Source organism: Hypanus sabinus, chromosome 17, assembly GCF_030144855.1.
Source record: "Hypanus sabinus isolate sHypSab1 chromosome 17, sHypSab1.hap1, whole genome shotgun sequence".
Classification (NCBI taxonomy): domain Eukaryota; kingdom Metazoa; phylum Chordata; class Chondrichthyes; order Myliobatiformes; family Dasyatidae; genus Hypanus; species Hypanus sabinus.
This window is the reverse complement of record NC_082722.1, coordinates 20,351,782-20,374,048: the sequence shown is the minus strand read 5'-3', so window position 1 is coordinate 20,374,048 and position 22,267 is coordinate 20,351,782.

Here is a 22,267-nt window from a genome sequence, read left to right as displayed (position 1 = left end):
GTACACATCTCGCGGATCATTTAACCTGCGGAGACCAGGAGATTTCTGGATTACCGTAAAATAAGAAACAGTGATTATAATTTCATATTCAATGAAAATTCAGTGTCCTAACAAAATTGATAAGTAAATAGACTAATGGTTCAGATTGCTGAATATTGAATGTTGAATGCTCGGAATGTGTGCAAGGAATTGTGTTTCACGAGACCCAAGTACAGATCCCACATCGGTGACTCATGAGTCCAAGTATTTAAATTAATATATTAAAATATTTAAATGCGTGTAGTCGTGCGTGCCTGGAGGATCCCCTTCTCTATTCCACTGCCCATGTGAAATGCCATCAGATAATATTATTATGTGCCATTCAAATGTAGTTTCAAATCCTCTCAAACTGGTTATATGTTAACTTACTCTTTGTAATACGCAAATACGAATGTTTGCATGCGAGCTTGCGCAGGTTTTCTATAAAAAGTTGTTCTGAATAAAGGTTTTAATTAACATGCCAGTTACCAAGAATGTAATTATAGTTTGCGTTTATGGAAACTAAGACACTCTTTGAGAATTGAAATGCACTCGCGAGTCTGTTGGTGACATCATGGAAAATCTATGGTCAAAGATTGCACCTCTCAGAAACATGTATGTGGCAGACAGCTCGTTTGCGGTTTAAGAGAATGGCAATATGTTCAAAATAAGATTTTTATTGAAAGCATGATTCTGTCAGATAAATGTTTCTGAAGCTCTGCTGCGGCGTCCATACGTCTTGATTCTATGGCATGCTCATTCTACAGATAACTGCGTAAACAATGTTTGTAAGAACAATTAAATAGCTGATATTTATTTGTGAGTCATTTTCTGTTATTTTTCTCCCCTAACCTCAGTGGAAAAAGCCTGCTTGCATTCACTCTATCTATACAATAGACAATAGGTGCAGAAGTAGACCATTCGGCCCTTCGAGCCTGCACCACAATTTTGAGATCATGGCTGATCATCTACTATCAATACCCGGTCCCTGCCTTGTCCCCATATCCCTTGATTCCCCTATCCACAAGATACCTATCTAGATCCTTCTTGAAAGCATCCAGAGAATTGCCCTCCACTACCTTTCGAGGCAGTGCATTCCAGACCCCCACAACTCTCTGGGAGAAGAAGTTTTTCCTTAACTCTGTCCTAAATGACCTACCCCTTATTCTCAAACCATGCCTTCTGGTACTGGACTCTCCCAGCATCTGGAACACATTTTCTGCCTCTATCTTGTCCAATCCCTTAATAATCTTATATGTTTGAATCAGATCCCCTCTCAATCTCCTGAATTCCAACGTGTACAAGCCCAGTCTCTTTGACCTCTCCGCGTAAGACAGTCCAGACATCCCAGGATTTAACCTCGTGAATCTACGCTGCACTTCCTCTACAGCCAGGATGTCCTTCCCTAACCCTGGAGACCAAAACTGTACACAATACTCCAGGTGCGGTCTCACCAGGGCTCTGTACAAATGCAAGAGGATTTCCTTGCTGATTTTTATTTGTGAGTCATTTTCTGAGAAAATTGAACAATGAACAACTTACTTTACTTTTTAAAAGACAATGAAAACACGATCTCGGGTGGCGGATGGGGGAACATTTTTTGCTTTCTGATTACTTAAGTGAGCAACTACTTTTCAAAATTGATACAACAACACACACAAAATGCTGGTGGAACACAGCAGGCCAGGCAACATCGATAGGGAGAAACGCTGTCGATGTTTCGGGCTGAGATCCTTCGTCAGGACTAAGCGAAAGGAAAGATAGTAAGAGATTTGAAAGTAGCAGAAGGAGGGGAAATGTGAAATGATAGGACAAGACCGGAGGGGGTGGGATTAATCTAAGAGCTGGAAAGGTGATTGGCGAAAGTGCTACAGAGCTTGAGAAGGGAAAGGATAATGTGACGGGAGGCCTCAGGAGAAAGAAAGGGGTGGGAGGGAGCACCAGAGGGAGATGGAGAACAGGCTAACAACAAAATATGTCAGGGATGAGGTAAGAAGGGGACAAGGGGCATTAACGGAAGTTAGAGATGTCAATGTTCATGTCATCAAGTTGGAGGCTACCCAGCTGGTATTAGAGATGTCAAAATGGATGCTCATTTCCGCGCATCTAGATAATATAGCCCTGTGATTTTGCTGTAACTTTTAAGTGTATTAGAATAAAACTTCCAAAGTGATGGTTGTGTAAATTATATCATAATTCGTCGAATACACGAAAAAATATGTTTCGTATCACTGAGTATTAAATTGTTATTTGATGACTTTGACGTGCTCCAGACTAAGACGAGTTGCAAAAATATATTTGAGAAATTGTTGAAAGTCCTGCCCCTTCACTTAGCCGGAATGATTTTTCTTTCATACGGACTCGTAAAAAAGACGTGACAAATTGATCCAGAGACTTAAATTCGCAGCAAATACAGGAGCGACGGGAATTAAACGTACCTTACTCGCAGGATGTGATGCTCAAAGAAGGTGAAATCAATAGAAGATACTGAACTAAAGAGGATTTTGAATGGGCACACGAAAGTGCAATGACTTGTAAGGTACAGATTATACGCAGCTAGTACACATTTATATTGACAGACAGCTTTGCCGCAGGTCCTAATCCTGCACTGTTCGTGTTCATCTTATATTAAAAGCCGTGTTAATGGGATAAGGAACAGGCAGAAAAGTTGCATGATGAGATAATGTCGAGAGTTGTCTTTTAACCAAAAAATTTCCGCGATGCATTTAATGACGAATGAAGGGGAAGGAAGGTCATGCCTCCATGTGTTCAGCTCATATCTAGTTAGGTCGTTGATGGAAAGAAGGCATGTTATTAACGGATATAGCGCTGCCCAAGTTTGCAAGCTGAAGTTACGATGAAACGATTGAGACTCCTAGGATGTCAGAAATCTTCTTGGAAGAGAGGAAAATACAAAACATTGCTGTTCAGGGCCAATGAAAAACTATCAACTTGAAGTGTTAAAGCGAGTTCTCTCTCAGCCGATGGAGCCTAGCGTGCTGGGATATTCCCGTCAATTCTGCCCCGTAGTATCAAACAATAGCTTTTATTTGCAGTCGGAGAAACTCCAACGTATCTGCATATTACTTTAGCAATAATAATGAAAATTCAGTTGAAATATTTGTGCTATCACGAGAGTCTGGATAAACTTGTGTTGTTTTCTCTGGCGCGTCGGAAGCTGAGGGCAGATCTAACAGAGTTCTACCCGATTATGAGAGGCATAGATAGGGTGTACAGACAGCATCCGTTACCCAGAGTTGAAATGTCTAATACCAGAGGATATATATTGACGGTGACAGGGATTAGATTCAAGGAGGCTGTGAGGTGCATATCTTTTACTTCGGGAGTTGTGGATACCTGGTGTCACCTGCCTGGTATGGCGGTAGCGGCAAGCGCAATAGAGGTTTGAAATAGAAATTTGTATAGGCACATGGATGCAAGGATTAACGTGGGTTAGGTGAGAGTGATTATGGTTTGGCTGTTTTCGAATTCTTTTTACCTGGTTTGGCGTAGCATTGTGTGTCGGATGGCCTGTCCTGTTCTGTTCCACTATATTAAAAGAAAATGTTGAAAATGTTTGGGAATATTTTTTTTCAATAAAGGTGGAAGCACTTAAAGGAGCGACAACTCAATAGATTATATCGTGGAGCAGGCAAAAGTGTCTCACAAATTACCAATCTAGATTTACCTTCAACCCGTAGACATAACGACAGCTGTGCTTAACAGTTGGAAACATCTTGAATTTTTCTGACATTATCAGAATTATTCAAGGATATGAATTGATAAACGGATGCATTAATTACTTAAAAAACACCAATTTTCTTATACTGTCTCGTGCTTTTCCACGCCAGTTAACACTGAACAAATCAATGCTGATGAAACTATAGAGATACTTGAAGTTTGTCCAAAATATTTACAATTAATGATGCATGTATAGTCTTACTTAATTATCGCCTAAGAGCAACCACGACAATCTCAGATGTGCTCAAACGAGGTACGTTTTCGGCCAGCTTACTTTTAGCTGCTTTGTGATCGTCCAAGTTTCTGTTTCTTTCCTACACTCCATGAAGAATCGACTAATGGGGCACAGACATCGGCTCATGGGGAATTAATCACAGTACTGACACCTGTGGTATTTATTTGTCTAGAAAAGTGATCTCTGAAGATCAAGACCAGCCCCGCATCTCCACCCCCACCCGTTTCGACAAAAAAAAATCATTTCTGCTGGAAGTGTAGTTTTCTGCTGGAGTCGCATATCTGCATTAGACATGTCAAATCACCTGGAAGGTAAAAGTAAACTGTCTCTCATTAGCTTCTTTTTTCTCTTACCATCCATCCAGATCCGGAGTAGGGTATTAACAATGTCGGTGTCCTCTTCTAGCCAGCCTTCTCAAATTCACCACGTCAATTACATCCCGCTCGAGGAATGGACAAAATACGTGTTTCTGCAATTGATTTCCATTATGAAAGGACATGAGATGAAATTCAATGATGGCGAAAATGTGTCTATGAAAGTAGCATGACATCCCAAACGATTCGTGGAAATTCCCGATGCATAACTGACTAAAGTGGCGTGGCGATTTTCACGGTAATCAGAATACTGACTCTGTTCGTAAGAAACACATGGAAGCTCGGCATTGATTCATCCTTTCCTGGACAAACTCCATAACAACCCGACTTTATCTACATCCAGGTGTATCCAATGGACAAAATATGAGTAAACTGTCAACAACTTCACGCTCGACGCAACTACACGATTTCATTTCTGAGAAGGCAGGGGATGCAATTCAGTGATGGCGATAACGTGTCAATGAAAATAGCCGAACGTCCCCGCCGATTCGTGGCGATTCTGGATGCATAAAAGTTCAAAATGTTGTGGCGATTGGATTTGTAATTAGAGTTTTTACTCTTTTCGCTAGAAGCCCAGCACAGTTTCACTACCAACACGACGCTTTCAGGAATATTCTGTATTCTCATAGTAGAAGCGGGTCAGATTGTATGCGCTGCCCCATCAGTCAAATGGGTGCATGGTCATCATTCGAATGCCTATTTTGTCTATACCGGGAAAAGCAGTAGCTCGGATTGATTCTCCTTCAATCTCCCTGTTATTTTCAGCAAATTTAAGAGTTGCTTGAAATAGCAGCAATACCACCAGGTCCGCTCCTGCTGATTGAATTTAAAATGGTGCCTTGGAATTGTAGTCAATCATTTGAGCTGTCCTCGGTGCTCCTTTTTTAAGTTTTGTCGGAATACCTCCTGATTCTCTGTGTTACCATCATCACTAAACTGTATAACGTACAGTATCTACTCTAATTTCTCTCTTCATTGTGTTCAGCATCCTATATCGGTATCATTTTTTCTACGAGAGACAACACTTGTTATTACTTCACGCCGAGTTCTACGTGCGAACTGGCCAGAGCAACGAGCGAGGAAGTTCAGTACTATGGGACCGACTTTGTACAAAGTAAAAGAGCAAATCCATCGCTAGAATAATTTTATGAAGTTTTCATATTATTATGCTTTGGTTTCGTAAAATGTATAACTCCTATAAATGATCAAGGATTTAAATTAGGTTAAATTTGCTGAAGTAATAGACCTACTGCTCGAACATATGTAGTTTTCCTTGTGCAGTTCGATGACTGCTCAGAATCCAAAATAACACACTATACCGGGGATATATGAATGATGGCGTCCGAGGGAATGTGTTTACTATTCAAACCAGTCTCGTTCATCAATTTGTTTTCGGTTTTGTTTTCCGGGTATTAAGCAGTAGTTCATCAGTCAGATTTCTATAAACAAACCATAAAGGAAATTATCAGGAGTCATAAAACGTTAATTTATGCAACACCCACCTGTCCCGTCACGGCTTAAAGCCTTTCTTGCCGTAAGAGGACACTTGCTCTCCCCGTTTTCAGGAAACGTTACTGCAATGGTGATGATAAGATCTATAGGAATCATTGCTATCAAAATTCACTTTGTACGCCCAGAATGTCCGTGCAGGAGAAGCTAGCGTTCGACTGAAAGGGGGAGATGGACTAAAATATAATCGAGAGAATGCAGAGGTCGTCAGTGGGTTTGGGGTTTGGGTTTGTGTAGAGAAAACAGCGGGTTAATAATTGACGGATGGTATATTATTGAAGGGGAACAACACAGCGAAGCTAAATTGGACTAAAGGAAGGTTGTTATTATTTTTGTTCGAATCAATGTGAACTGACATTTACTATCAAAGTATGCAAGCAGTATACAACCTTGAGATTTGTTTTCCCGCAGGCAACCAAGAAACAAATAAATTTATGGGAACAGTTTAAGAAATATCAAACATCCGACGAGAATAAAAGAACAGATCGTGCAGCCGGCAAAAACGAACGAAAAGCACCCATAATAGTAAACATCAAACCAGAGCCCTTAAACAAACTCGGAATATTCAGTGTCGATCAGTTTGGTGTAAAATTTCGCTGCAGACCGCAGAAACAATTCGCGTTGAAGTGTTCCATCAAAATCGTGCAAAATAGCAACAAAAATGGAGTAATCTTAAACACACAAAACATGAACTAACAGCCCTCTAAAAATGAATCAAATCCGCAAATCGTGCCGATCAAAACTTGCCCGCGATCCAAGACTCTATGATCTTCTTCGGGTAACCGAGGAGGAGAGAGAGAAGTGTTCAAAGCAGGCAGATGCTCTGAATGCCCGAACGCTTTGCGCTATCGTCCTTTTTTATTTTTAATCTTGCTCGACGACTTTTTTGCGAGATGGGTGAATAACGGAGCAGATTGGATTCACGCACCACCAGTAAACCGCATATTCGTTTCTCAACCTCTTTCTCATCCACGCCGAATCGCTTCGGAGAGACCAAAAGCGCCAGATCCCTCAATAGTCTCAAAGACACATTATCAATTTGTTTATTACAGGCTCCAATCGTGCATACAATAGTAACATTTAAAGTGTTTTTTTCAAAGAAGAAGAAGAGGAAATTCATGAATGTCTGCAAGATGTTGATGCTAGTCACATTTGTCGCTATATTTTACATGGCTACTTCTTACACATCCATTTTAAAACCTCTGATTGTATTAGATATTTATGACTCCAATGCAGATTTCCATATTTGAGATCACTTGGAAGAGCACAGATTTGAATTTAGTTCTAAATAAAGATCTAGATAATTCCAGAACTCAGCATAGTGCTCAAATTCCGAACATAATTTTGAAATCACCAGATAGTCATATAAAAATCGAAGGAGGAAGAGGACTCATTGTCCTGTATGCCCAGCGGAACTATATTTGAAACACATTAGCCTGCCTGGGTGAGTCGTCATTCTACGTCATGATCACAGGGTTCATACATTTACTCTTGAACTTTTATTTCTCCCACAAACTCTTCAGAACCACTTTCATTGCGATATTGCTCGGTTTCGGTTTCTGAAATATGTCGGACAAATTTACGGTTTCGTACATAGCGCTTCTGGCTATTACTTGTCTGTGTATGCAAAGTTATATGTTCTGTTACTCAACTGAGTATTTTATTTTAGAAAATCTAACCCTGGATGCCCGCTGCATAATTTGGCCGTTTTTGGCTTTTAGTTGTCCACTAATTTACAGTGCGTCTTTCGATTCTTTGTTATTCCCTGTGTGTAGCTGTTTTTAATGCTCTTGTTTCTTTTGTGGCAGCAGTCGAAGTACCTGCGTTCAGAATATATCAACTCCCTGAGACCTTGGATGTTCTGGGTGGTGCGAATGTTACCATGCTCTGCAGATTTCCTCTAATACAAGATACTGTTGACGTTCTTTGGTGGAGGGAAGGAGAGAATGTATTTCTAGAAAGGGACAGCAGAAAGCAATTTGCTGTAGAAAGGGGAAGGGGAACACTTGCTCTTCTGGATGTGAAATTCGCCGACTCCGGAATGTACTACTGTGGAGCAAAGGACCAGGAACAGTCTTTCAGGAATGGAAGTGGCTCCAAGCTCACTGTGTTCGGTGAGTGCGGCTGCGAGGAGATTTTTGCCTCGACGCCACTTACATTAAACTTGCTAATGAGAGTATTATGAAATGTTGCTACTTGATAAAACAAACGGCGAGAGTTGATATTTTTCACGCGTTCAAAAAAAAAGCGAACAACCCATTCTACAAGCTGCAATTCTAGGTTTGAAAGGAACAGAAAAAAAATCACATTTCAGCCAGCTTCAATAGGGCGAGAAATAACGCTGATTCTGTTTGTTGTTCTGTACTGCTCACAACTGCTGTTAGGGCAGACCTATCGATCGACTATCTCCCATTTAAAACTAATGTCCAATGTTTGTGATACCCTTTGATTTTAGCATTATTATTGGGAAGGTGTTTCAAAACCAAATAATTAATTTTGAACTGAGGTATTGTTTGCTCTGTACTCAAGATGTTGAAATATTGTTACTAATGTGAGTGGCTGTGATTGTATAGCTTGATTTCCCATCACACGAGATGCAAATTACGAACAATTTTATCATCTCCCTTATACGGTATATCAAGGTTACAAACTCAGGGGAATACTACTGAGATCAAAAACAACTAATAGCAATATAATCTATCTATTTATTGCACGCTCTGCAAATTATCACTTCAAACGTGTTTTGCAAAATTTCTCAAAATCGATAGCTCTTTCCTCATTTAAAAGATGGAGAGAAATAGAATTCTCAATATCCAGGTGAATTTTGATAGGGTTAGAAAGTAAAGGGTAGAACGTTGAGCAAAAATGGAAACTGAAAGCCAATAAATTCCAGCTGTCATTTCACACACCGTTTTTACAGCTGTGCCATATCCCGCTGCAAGCGTTCTACACTGCCCAGATCTGCAAATTTCTTGAAACCGTTTAATTCATTTTCATACAAATCTTTAATACAGATGTACATTAAACAACGTAACCAGTACCGACCCCACGGTACACCTCTCGTTACAGGCCTGCAGTCAGAGAAAAACATCTACTACCACTCCCTGGCATTACTGCCAAGCCATTGTTCAATGCATTTTAGTACTTTATCCTGAATACCGACTGAACCTTCTTGATCGGACTCCCATTCAGGACTTGATCAAAGGGTTTGCCATTTACACAACATCCACTGAATTTCCTTCACCTTAATCTCGGGTAAATTCCGCGAAAAGCTCTGAAAGTTAAGCTCAACACTACTTACCATGCACAAAATCTTGATGGCTATTCCAATTCCTATCTAAATTGTTATGTAACCTGTCATTTGGAAAATTTCCAATAAGTTGCCTTTCACAACCGTCAAGGGTCACCATCCTGAAAGATCCCGGCGTATTCTTGGAGCCTTTCTTGAATAACTATAAAACATTAGTCATATCTAGACATCCAGCGCCTCACCCGAGGGTCAGGACATTTTGAATACCTTTATCAAGACACCTTTAAATTCCTCACAAGTCTCCCTAAAAGGTCGGATAGGACTCCATCTCGGACCCTGAGGACTTATACAAAGTAATTTACAGCAACAAGTACACAAATAACAGTAATCCGTTTATGGTCTGTGGCAGTGCTGTGCGGGCAAACGTGAGCTCAGGATGGCCATTGTAGGCAGAGCGAAATGTTAAATATTGTGGCACATCGGTAAAGGAATTTGACAATAGACTTTTCTAAGTTAGATACGGACCATAGTTGTAGCGGAAGCAGTTCCCGTTTACAAAATCGTGAATTTTGGTCTCAAAATTGAGTGAAATCTCTGTAGAGAGAAGTGGAGTTCGTTCAACTCCTGGGTTGCCTCTCTGTTGGGCAGCATCGTTCGGATGCCAGTGCCAGGTCACTATCGAAACATTCTGCTGCAGGCCGACAGGTTTATGAAAGAATAAATGCGCTTAGTATCCGTTTCGCATTTGCGATATTAGATGTTTCATGGAGGGTACGATTTGTCATATTCAACACATAAAATACGGGAGAAATTTTCCATCAGTGATTTACATTCCGAGTAATGCTCTATCACTGAATGTTGATGACTGGAAAGCTCCAACGCAAGCTCTGAAAAACTATCTGAACAAACGAGTATCCAGAATATTAAAAAAAACATACGCAAGAGTTTATTGCGTTCGGAGTGTGTAAACCTGACATATTTTGGGTTTGTAGTTCACTGTTGATTAGAAACGAAAATAAGACAGAAATCAACATTTTCCGAAACCAACGGGCGGCCGCAAACACGATCGTGTGATAATGCTGAAAGACCATTCAAAACTGAACGTCTTCCTCACTTTTCACACCTTAGATTCGCCTACTCGGTGCTTCCTTCGAATTGTTCCTTTCACCTGTCCCTGCACGGTGACTCGATTTTACTTTGTTTATTTTGCACTTTTTTTATGCTGGATGGTGACTGCACGTGCTGTGTGGAAATACTTGGACTATATTTTGCAGCTGACCCCTGAAGAACGATATTTCATTTAACCATGTCCATCTGTGTGGTTTAATACTTATAAACTTGAACTTTAACTTAAAATAATTTATAAAATGTTGGTAACCTATGGCAGGTAACTATGCTGATAGAGAAATGTCTTTATAATTGGCGGGAAGATAAAGGAATTTACCTTAACTAAACAGATGGTAAACCTCTAATGTAACTATCTTTTTGTTTAAGTTCCCCCAACTCCATTGGAAATCGTTCCTATTGGAGAGTTTTCAGCTACTCGGCAGCTCCTATGTAAAACAGCTGCCTTCTACCCGATGGAATTAGAAATCTTCTGGCAAGAAAATAACAGACATATTCGCAGTCGAATAGAAACAGTGATAAACCGGACCGCGGAGGGTTTATACGAGGCTTACAGTTTATTGGAAATTAATCGGTCTGTTTGGGGAAAAGATGTTTACATCTGTCTGGTGTCGCATGTCTCCCTCACGGTGCCTGCCTGTTTCAGCTATATTCTGGAGCAAGGTAAGCTGGTGTCTTAATGAAGTGATGATGTTGGGTCTCGGCCTTAAACTTTGATACTTTAGATGTGCCCGATTGGCGGAGTTCTGCCAGGATTTTCTGAGTAACTCTGGATATCAGCATGTTCAGAATCCTTTGCTCTCAATATAAGATGGAAGCGCTTACAAGCGATAAGGGTGCGGTCAATGTGACCATGTAATTGCAGTAACTGAACAGCCACCAGAGAAGAATGACTAATTTGAAAGATCAGTTATTGTCAGTGAATAGTAAACGTGAAAATTGTTGAAGAGCTGATATGTTGTTCCCGTCGCTGTAAGTCGTGTAGCACGAATGAAGAAATTGAAATCGTGCAATAGTTGTAAGGTAGCAAACATCTGGACATTTGCTAAAAATATGATAAAGCATGTCTCCCTCACGGTGCCTCTCAGTTTCAGCTACATCTTGGAGCAAGGTAAGATGGTGTCTTGATTGCGTCCTGGTGTAAGGTATCGGACCGAAATGTCGGTATTTTATTCCTCTCCTTATCTACTGCGTACCTTCAGCATTTTGTGTGTTACTCTGAAATTTGAACGTGTTCAGAATCTCTAGCGCTCCGGCCAAGATGGAAACGTTTCCAAATGATATATGTGTGTCGATCAAACGTGGGTAAGAACAGTCACAGAACAGCTTCCCAAACACGGAAGAAGGGCGAAATTTTCTGATTACTTGATTACAGTGAACATTCCTTCTTTCTCAATCGCTTCTATTAAGTTTCAAATTAATAAACATAACAATGATAATTATACAAAGGGATCGGGATTACATTACTAACGGCCAACGTATACAAACACAGACTCCGATTAACGTGTAATCTAAGCCTCGTAATCTCTTAATAACTGAACATGAAAAAGATTCAAAAACTTTTATACACAAAAAGACAAATGTCCCCCTAAACTAAAAAGAATAACAAAAGATAACTCAAAACAAAACAAAACAAAAGCTGGGCTGCCGTGTTTGACCGTCTAAAATCATTATTTATCATTAACTCTGCTCCTCTATATACGAGTAGAATTTTATTGAGAAGAATTGGTAAAAGGTCAGCTTACCTTACATGAAAGTGTTGTATAAATATCCTCCAAGTGTCTTCAAATTTAACCGAAGGATCAATAGTACCACTGCTCATTTTTTCTAGGTTTAAACATATTATAGTTTGGGAAATTAGGGAGATTAGAATTTTGCCATTTAAACAAAATTGATCTTCTGTCTATTAATATAACAAATGCAATCGAATGGAAAGGGGAAGGGAATAAATAACTGAAGTCCATCACTGGTAATCCAAAAATTGTGGTAATAGTATGAGGTTGTAAATCAATTGCGCAAAACTACTGAAATGGTATTAAAAATGTTTTTCCAATATTTTTTATAAGAAAACCGGACCAGAACATAGGAGTCAAGGAAGCCACTTGACTTACATCTGTCACAGACAGGATTTATATGACAATAAAAACGAGATAATTTATTCTTAGACATATGGGCCGTATGAACCACCTTAAATTGTACCAAGGCGTGCCTAGCACAAATTGAAGAAGTGTTAACAAGTTGGAGAATTTTCTACCTTTTCTTTGTAGGTAAAGATACATGAAGAACTCATTCCCATTTATTTTTAATTTCATCAGATGTACCTAGACTTATTTTCGTAATCAGATAATAAATAATTGCTATTAAACGCTTCTGATAGGGGCTTAAACCTATATTTCTTGTAATTTCAGTTTGATGTGGTATAGGAAAAGTAGGTAAAATACATCTAAAAAGTGTGATCTATGCAAACTACATTTATTAGACAACTTTTCAGAAGACGTGAGACAGTTATCCATGAATAAATCACGAAAACATGTTATTCACTTCGTATGCCACAAAAGAAAAACTAGATCAGTTCTGGATAGTTGGTAGAAAAATTCAATATAATAGAACTTGATAGGATGAATTTATTCGATCCAAATCATTTACGAAATTGAAACCATATTCGTATTGCATGTTTGGTTATTGGACTAGTCGTTTCTTTATTCAATTTAGTAAGTGCAAAGGGAAACAAGGAATCGAGATCAGACGTGTATTAGGTTAGAATGATAACACTTTCAATAGTTGTGCTGATATCTATGGTCAAGAGAGGTTATAGGGGGAAAAACAGGCAAGCCTCTCTTTAGTCTTATTAAATAGCTCCTATGTGTCTTGAAGAACTAAAGCAGATTTTTTTTTTGTTTTATACTGTATATTCTGCCATTTTCCTATCAATTTGTAATGAGATTTGAAAGGACCCTATGTAATAATTTGCATTGTTGATTCCCATGTGTGGATTTGTTTTCAGATGTGTAAGTGCTTCACTGTCTTTTTTTTTATCAAGGCACTGATACCAGATTCATTCTCGCATGTGCAGTGGGAGGATCGGTCATTTTAATTCTGATAATAGTTTTGCTGATACTCAAGTTAAAGAGATCGCACGGTAAGAACACTGATCGTTGAGAAATATTACCTCTTTCCGTAAAAATAGAAGGGTAAGTGACATTTAACTTCAAAACAGTAAAGGGCATTTACAGAAAGATTTGACATGGATCGCGATTTTCGAAGCCTCATTTCAGTGAAAATATTCAGGCACAATATATGCTTGATCTTAACATTCACCAGTCCACTGGAAGAATTCACTATTTCACCAGTCCACTGGAAGAATATCATATCTGATTTTCTAATGCTATTATATCCCTTTGGAGTTCTTTAAATATCATCTGTTAATACAATGGCCGGTGCGTATTTTGAAACTTAAACGACTTGCCGTAGATCTAAACTCCCTCTGTTTGTGTAACTAACCTTGACCAAAATATGTACGACTCATTGGTTTCAATTTCCATTTTTGTTTCCACACTTAAATACAGTACCGCTGCAGTTATGCAATTATCACTTTACAGCCTCGTTGATAGTCAAAGCCATTTAAGCATTCCACCAGGTTACTGTAACACACAGTATATTAGCACCACTGTTGCCAAAAAAATACTTTCTGAAAGATCCGTACCTTCAGCAGTTTCACTTACACGATTATTCGATTGGTGTCAAATGAATAACGTACAATGTTTACAATGCAAATCATTTATTTTTGATCTCTTTTTTGAAGGGGGTAACACAAATTCTTTGGATGGATGTCAGAATGAAGACCCGGTAGGTAAAGCGACTCGTCTTGTTTCAGAACTGGATATTCGCATAGAAAATTTATCATAAGTCTATTTTATTCCATAACACTTTGGAACGTGGTACGGAAAATAAAACTACTTTCCCCGTAAAATATTTATTTTAAGTATATATCTAAGATTTATTTAAAAGTTCTCGTTGTATCTGCTTCCTGTATGCATTCAAGTGTTCCACATTAGCTCATACACAGTTGGATTGGAAGGGGAACTGTAATATTTACCATTGGAAGGTCAGTTGTTTTGAATTTTGTGTGTTCTATTTCTTTCTTTTATTTCATGTATCCAGCACTTTAATGTTATTTTTTTTTTTTTTGCTACCAGGATTCTTTTTCATGATAACATTTTTCTTCTTGTGGTTCATTAATCATTTCCCCCAGTCTAACACATTTATTTTTAATTTTACCTAGCGACTTTAGGTGCAAATGAAGCGACTGCAGCAACTAAGATAAGATAGTAATAAATCAGTCTTTGAATTCATTATGGTAAAATTCCGCTAAAACTCCTACTCGTATTCGTAACAATTCCGGAAATGCAGGGCTACTTCTTAGAGTAATATCCAAGTTGAAGGTGAAGCTTTCATGATAAATTTTTACTATTATTTTATTATTCCGGAATGCTATACTATTATTTCAGCAAAATTAGTTCCATTTTTATGATTTACTGTAATGACTACGTCCATTGCTTCTACCTATATCGATTATAGTTTAAGTGATTTACCAGCAAAACCAATGAAGTCAACATAGGCCCATGATGCATTTCTCCTGTTTCCGGCAAGAGTTAAGCGAGACTTCACATCAGGACTTGCCATTTTCTCCAATATCCTTAACTTAATTAATGTGAGTATAAGGATCTCAGTTTCAGTTTGCACAGCAGGGATGCATTCTAATCAGGGCAATGATCACGATAATTCGACACGTGCATCAAAGATAGACAATGGGCAGGAGCCCAAGCATAGTACTTAGAGCGATGTAAGAGATAGACTTTGGAGATGAAAAAAACAGAGATGGCCAGAACTGAGAACCGCATCCTATTGCTAGCACTGTTAAAATCGGTTCTTTGAAATTCTGAATATAGCGACTTCCAGCCTGAAACGGTCGAGAACCCAAATCCGGTATGATGTTTGGACAGAATCACTGTGCGCAGACAAAATGTTATTCCAACAGTTTTTCATCCTTGGTGTTAGGTTTTACAACTTAATTTAGTTTTTGATCACTGAGCTGTGCATCAGTGAGATGTATTAAATATGTTTTTCTAGCAGGCTGAACAAGCACCGGTTGAGCACACCACTGTCTATGCTACACTGAACCACAGGGAGAGCAAACCATTTCGCAAAGACCAAGAACCGGAGGAGCGCGTTATCTATTCCCAGGTAAAGCAGAAAATGTGATAAAGATTTTAATTAAAGATATAGCAGGATAACCGTCCCTTCCTGTACAGCTAGTCCATGCCGCTCAGTCACACCCAGGTCACCAATTAACCTGCTAACGTGTAAGGCTTTGGAGGAAACCGGAGTACCCCAGAGAGTTCATATTTATATATATAAAGTCATCATCCAAGAGGAAGTTAATTTTACAAACTTGAGCACACCATTGACACTGTAACAAAATATAATGTGCGTCGTATCTAATCCCCTTTTAGTGAAACATTTTACCATGCTCCGGAACCACCCAATGGGAAAAGCTCCCTAACTCTAAGCCCACCCCGTCCCCCACCGCTCAGGAAAAAAAAAAACAAGCGCCCGTTGATAGAAAAACGAAGCCTAGACTTTGCTGTCTGCCCACAGAGAATTTAAAAAGATTTTCTACCTCACCCACTAGTTAAAAAAATCTACTGATCGTGTCAGAGAAGCAAAAGAGTATCAATATAAATGCGTTTACATTCCGGCATCTACTAACTATCCCATGTTTATATTTAATCATTTTTAAACCGAGAAAATCAAAAATATTAATATCTCATAAAAAGAAAAAACAGCGCCATCTTAAATTCAACATCAGATTTCCTAAATAAAAGCTTTAAATTCAGTTATAAGACGCTATAATATTCTATTACATAAAAGCATACTAATATATTGAAAAAGCTTTTAAAATAAACAGTTATCAAAATCTAAAATATATTACTTAGAGAAAACAAATATAATATCTCAGTGTATATAGATATATATATATATATATACACACACACACATCTATATGAATACAAATAACCCCATTAGTAGGAAAAACTGGCAGTTAGTTTATTAAGAAAGAAACAGAAGACAAAAATAAACATCTAACTAGATGTTAGGTTCAAGGAATAAGTCCTCTTATCTTCTTCTTCTCAATCGAATGTCCGAACAACAATTTAAGCAGTCATAAATTAACCATAAATCTTCTTTCTAAATCAGACCGATGATATGCAACAATGTACAAGTCCCTTAATCTTCAAAAATCATCCGTCATAAATCTTCTTTCAGAAATATTAATGCAAATAACCAAAAAACCTTCCAGACAGTTCAATCGGCTGTTACAGCAGGTAGGGTTTGAACAAACGCTAGTGCCGTTTTAGGTTCAAAAAATGTACGTGGAGAAGAGTCAGGAGGAAAATCTTTCATTCTTGTTGGGTGACGCAAAGAAGGAGGCAATTTCTTTCCATATGCCTGTTTCATTACCAGGGCAAATGTTGATCTTTGCTCCATTAAGTCCTTCGGATAATCTTCAAATAAAGGGAGCTCTGTATTCTCAAATCTGAAAACTCTCTGCTTTCTTGCCTGCGCATTATTTGGTCCCTAATGTTAAAATGATGAAAACAGACTACAGTAGAACGCCGCTTATCCTGGTGTCTCGAAGCAAACAATCTGTGAAGCTAGGAAGCTGTGATATTATAGTAGGAAATAAGGCATGAAAAAGCTTACCAAAGTACACAGCTATGACTCCTTTTTCGATTCCTTCCTGCAGCACAACAATACGTATATTCCTTCGACGAGACCTAGTTTCCAGGTCTACAACCTTATTTCGATATCTTTCCGGACAAGATGTAGTTTCAAGCAATTTTTGCTTATTTACCATCAATTGCTCTTCATTTGTAAGAACTTGTGTTTCGAGATCTTTAAGATTTCCATTAACTGACATCATTTAATTACTATTCTTTTCCATTAGGTCTTCAATTATAGTTAGTATTCGAACCATATCCTTGCCCACGACGGCATTTCATCAGATCTTTCCTTTTGCATCTTCCCTTTTCCGTTGCCTTTGTCACCAGGTTCAGATAAGGTCTTCCGACTCCTCAAAGCTATATTGTCCCCATCAAGAAACAGGAACTAATTTTTTTTGAGTTCGAAATTTGACCTAGGAGGGAAGGAACAAAACTTGGAGCAGCACAGAAACTGCTGTTACCCCGTTTACAGTCAGGAGCAGTCTCCACCTTTTCTCCTCTCGCCATCTGCCCATCAGGCTGTCTTCCTTCCTCGTGCACTGCCTCCTTCCATTTTGCAGGGTCCACGGTCCTCCCGTAACCGACTCCTTCATAAACCGATTACCTTTTACACCCGACACCTTCCAACTCTTACGTCATTCCCACGCAGTGTTCCACATACCTTTGCACTTACCTGGTTGCACCTGTCACCTGCTACCTTTCCCGCACCCACTTCACACCTTTATATTCTGGATACTATTCCCTCTTTTCCAGTCCTGATAAAACGTCTCAGCCAAAGACAATCGATATTTTATTTACCTTTTGCATGTTGCCTTACCTAATGAATTCCTTTCAGTATTTTGTTTGCTTTCTTCAAGATTTGCAGCATCTGCAGAATCTCTACAGGTTACTTTATCTTTGTTTTCACAAATCTAATGTCACATGTAATTTGCACATGAGGAAACGCCAAATACCACGAGACTGGGAATGCCATCCTTCCCAACGCCCATCATCAGCTCCATAATAATCACGTGTCTGATAATAACCGAGGAGAACTGAACAGCCTCTAATAACGAATTGTGACAAAACTGTAATTAGAGAGCCTGACTGAACTTACAACGTTCATTCTATCTGTTATGTGCTGTCCACTGACAACGATCTCCATGTGCATTTGGAACTATGTTTGCAGGTGCGGCTGAGCAAACACATGTGAGATCCATAAACGAAACAGGATACGGCAATCAGTCACAAATGACAAAAAAATGCGATTGTACTATAAGTTAGCCAATTGTTTTGTACCATAACTGCTAGATCAAGGATTTCTCTACTCTCGTAACATGATTTTGTTAAAGTCATTTTTAAGTAAAGACAAATAAAACGCTAATATCTAAAGCATTAAGGGAAATGTTGAAATAGCGTTGACATAATTCTGTTGCATAAGCAACCTAAAATTCATTACTGATCAGTACATCTCTAATTTATTTTACGATCGTGTGATTCAATCGGTCACTAAATGCACGACTAACCGCTGAATTTGGATTACTTTCACAGACTAAAGGAAATGGAGCTGACAAACTGACTTATGCCGCTCTGCAGATTCCCGATTCGAATTACGCACAGGCATCGAAACATCAAAGCAAACATAGATTGTACGCCGATGAAAACACATCAAAGATGCTGTGAAGCTGAGAATCCAATTGCCAATCATCGCCATATATTATCAATGAGTGTAGGCCAGAGCATCGCTACGTTCCGTTTCTTGCATCCATCAAAGGTGGATGATTAATGTCACATGTCACAATTGGGAAGATATATTATCATTTTGTTTTCGACGTTTTTCCGATTCATTACAGGAAAATGTCATAAAATAAAACCAAAGATAGAAAATTAAGAAAAGAACAGCGATAAATCTTTCCGGCCTTGTCTACTGCCCAGCCATTCAAGGTGATAATGTCAGATATGCTCAGTCGTAACCTCTTCTTCAAGTCTACTGAACAGTCCTGATCATTTCAAGAAAAAAGCGCTTACCTCCCCTTAAACGTCTCCCAATAGTTTTGCCCCAACTGATCTTACAGGTTGGAAAATAAATCCAGAGATTCGCCACCATGGGAGAGGATTCATTTTGACAGGGAAAACCCGCCAATTAATAATCTATTATTGCACACTTATACCAATGTTCAACCGAGAGAAATATAGATCGGAGGATGTTCGAATATTCGCAACGTGTTCTCGTGACAATACTTCTCTGCCTGAATTTTAATGGAGAGAGAAACAGAACAGATCTTTCTGATCGGTAACCCGATGAAAGGTTATAAATCTAAGGCATTCACTGTGTTTCTCAGCCTTGATTCTCCCGAGAAACTTTTACGTTATAACCAAAAGTATCTTGGAATTTGCAGTAATTGTAAGATGTTTGCAAAAAACCCTCGTTAACTATATGAACGATCCAGATGGCTAAGAAATATTTTGATTTTATATGAGAAAACAATGCACATGAGTAATATTACATAATTCGTGGGTTTATATCAAGAGTATGTAACAAATGTTGAGAAAATTAGTTCATTAAACTCCAGTGTTAATTCGGGCTGTCAAATCGAAATCGAGATAAACGGGTAATTATATTTTATTTGCTACATTTGAAGCTTCTCAAATCTTTCATCCCAACAGCAAAAATGTATGTTTTCCTTTGTTATTAGTACTTTCAAAGAGCTAAATATTTTTTTCAGTACAAGCTTCAATTAACAAGCAACTGTTGACTTAAAAACAATCTGTTCAATATTTCTAAAGTGCATTTGAAACTGATAAGGTATCTGTAGTTAGTTTCTCCTCCAATATGATTCCCGTCATTACCTTTCAGTCGGAGCACATGGGACTGGTTCCACTCTACTTATTTACTGGAGACACTCACTCACTCCTTCTCTCTCTTCATCTTTCTCTGGCTCCCTCCCACTCTCTGTCACGCACGCACACGCACGCGCGCACACACACACACACACAAACACACACACACACACACACACACACACACACACACACACACAAACACACACACACACACACACACACACACACACACACACACACACACACACACACACACACACACACACACACACACACAGTTTCTCTCGTTTCTGTGGGAAAGTTTACTAGCTGTTCCCGAGTCAGAGAACTCGAAAAAGAGCGACGCAACAGGCTTTAACACAGTAATGCAACGCGATTTTTGTTTTTTTTTTGTTCCCTTCTCGCGCGGTGTGATACCACTCTGTCCCTTTATTAGGGACTGAGGGAGATGGGGCATGTTGAATTCGTTGACATGGCGGTTAATTTTTTTCTGTACTGCAAGTCATCGTCTCTCGGGGTCTTTGCAATTATTTGCTCGCAGGGGTTGTAGCAACAGTGCGGGGGGTGAGGCGGTGTGGTACTTGTGCGTGAGAGGGGGAGGAGAAGGCTACGCAGAACGTTCTAACGTTTTCTAAAGTTTCTGGCCCCATTTCTAACGTGTCTACTGTCATTAATTATTTGGGGTACTCTTCTGTTTTCATTGTGTCTGCGAAGGCCACGAATTTCATGTTGCATATTGTATGCATTCTCTGATAATAAATTGGAACTATTGAAACATTTGACTATTGAAAACCACAGATGGTCTCATTTGCATGCGTTTCGATATCATCACAATAAACTTTTCCACCCATGTGACAATCCAAATGTATTTCAGACGTTGTAATCGTAGCCATTTCTACAGATTCGTCTGGTACTCTGTTCCATTTAACAAACTTCTTTCGTTGAAAAACTTCCCCTGGATCTCTCTTAGCTATTTTCTCTCCCGCCTGTAATCAATATATACTCAGTATCGCTCAACCGAACCTGGGTAAAAGACTATGACCATAAACCTGCCTACCCTTCCTGACATTACATATAAATGGTGACCGCGCAACCACCTGGGCTCTAGGGATGAATAGCCCCAGTCGCTTCCTACAGTTAGAAGCACGCTGTCCTACTAACAGTCTTGTTAATCTTTTCTGAACTATCTTAAGCTTCATCGCATCTTTTCTATTCCTGGCGATCAAAATGCACAGCGTACTTTTCGCCAATGAATGCACAACATACTGTTCTTCCAAAGATTCGCATAATTGAACGTGACGTCATAGATCCTGTACTCATTGACACAACTTGCACTCAACGTCAGTCAGACGAAAGAGATGCTTGTGGGCTTCAGGAAGGGTACGACGAAGGAATACACATCAATCCTCAAAGAAGGATCAAAAGTGGAGAGAATGAGCACTTTCAAGCCCCTGGGTGTTAAGCTCTCTGAGGATATAACCTAGACCCAATATATCGATGCAGCTATGAAGAAGGCGAGTCAGCGACTATCCTTCGATACGTGTTTGAAGAGATGTGGTGCGTCAACAAATACACTCAAAAACTACTATAATTGTACTGTGGAGAGCATTCTAACAGGCTGCGTCAGTGTCTGGTATGGAGGGGGGTGGAGGCAGGGCTACTGCGGAGGCCCGAAAGAAGCTGCAGATTGTCGTGGTTTTAGTCGTATCGATTTTGGGTATAAGCCTACAAATTACTCAGAACATGTTTAAGGGGTGGTTTCACATAAAGTAGCGTCCATTATTAAGGACGTGCAGCACCCAGGGCATGCCTTTTCTCACTGTTACCAGCAAGTAGGAGGTGCAGAAGCCGGAAGGCATTCACTCAGCAGTTCAGGAACTGTTTCTTTCCCTCCGCGATCGGATTACTAAATGGTCATTGAACCCGTGAAAACTACCAGTTTTAAAATATATGTTATTCCTGTTTTTACACGTTTTAATCTATTTAATATACGTATTGCCATGGTCCGGATCGGTTTCCCTTTAAATTTATCTAGGTTGTGTTCCGATCCGGACCGTTGACTCATTGTTTCCCTTTAATTCCCTGTTACACGTGTCCCTCGAGCTTGGTGATTAAGGTAATTTACTCGCGACAGAACCGACAGTTTATAAGCCTCTGGCTTCAGTCGTTCGGCGCGCGAGTGTTATGGAGCATCAGCGAAGTCACCGTAGCTACCGCGAGTCGAAGTCATCTAGCCGGCACCAACTAAGTTTCTTGCAGGAGCAAGCCAAGAGTCCTTCCACAGAAAGTGCCAGCAATCCTTCTTCCCTTGCCAGAGTGGGACCGGGCAAGGTTAACGCGTCAAGTTGAGTTAAGAGCTCCCACAGGTTGGAACAAACTTGGGTCCAGTGATAGTACCGTCCGTTGT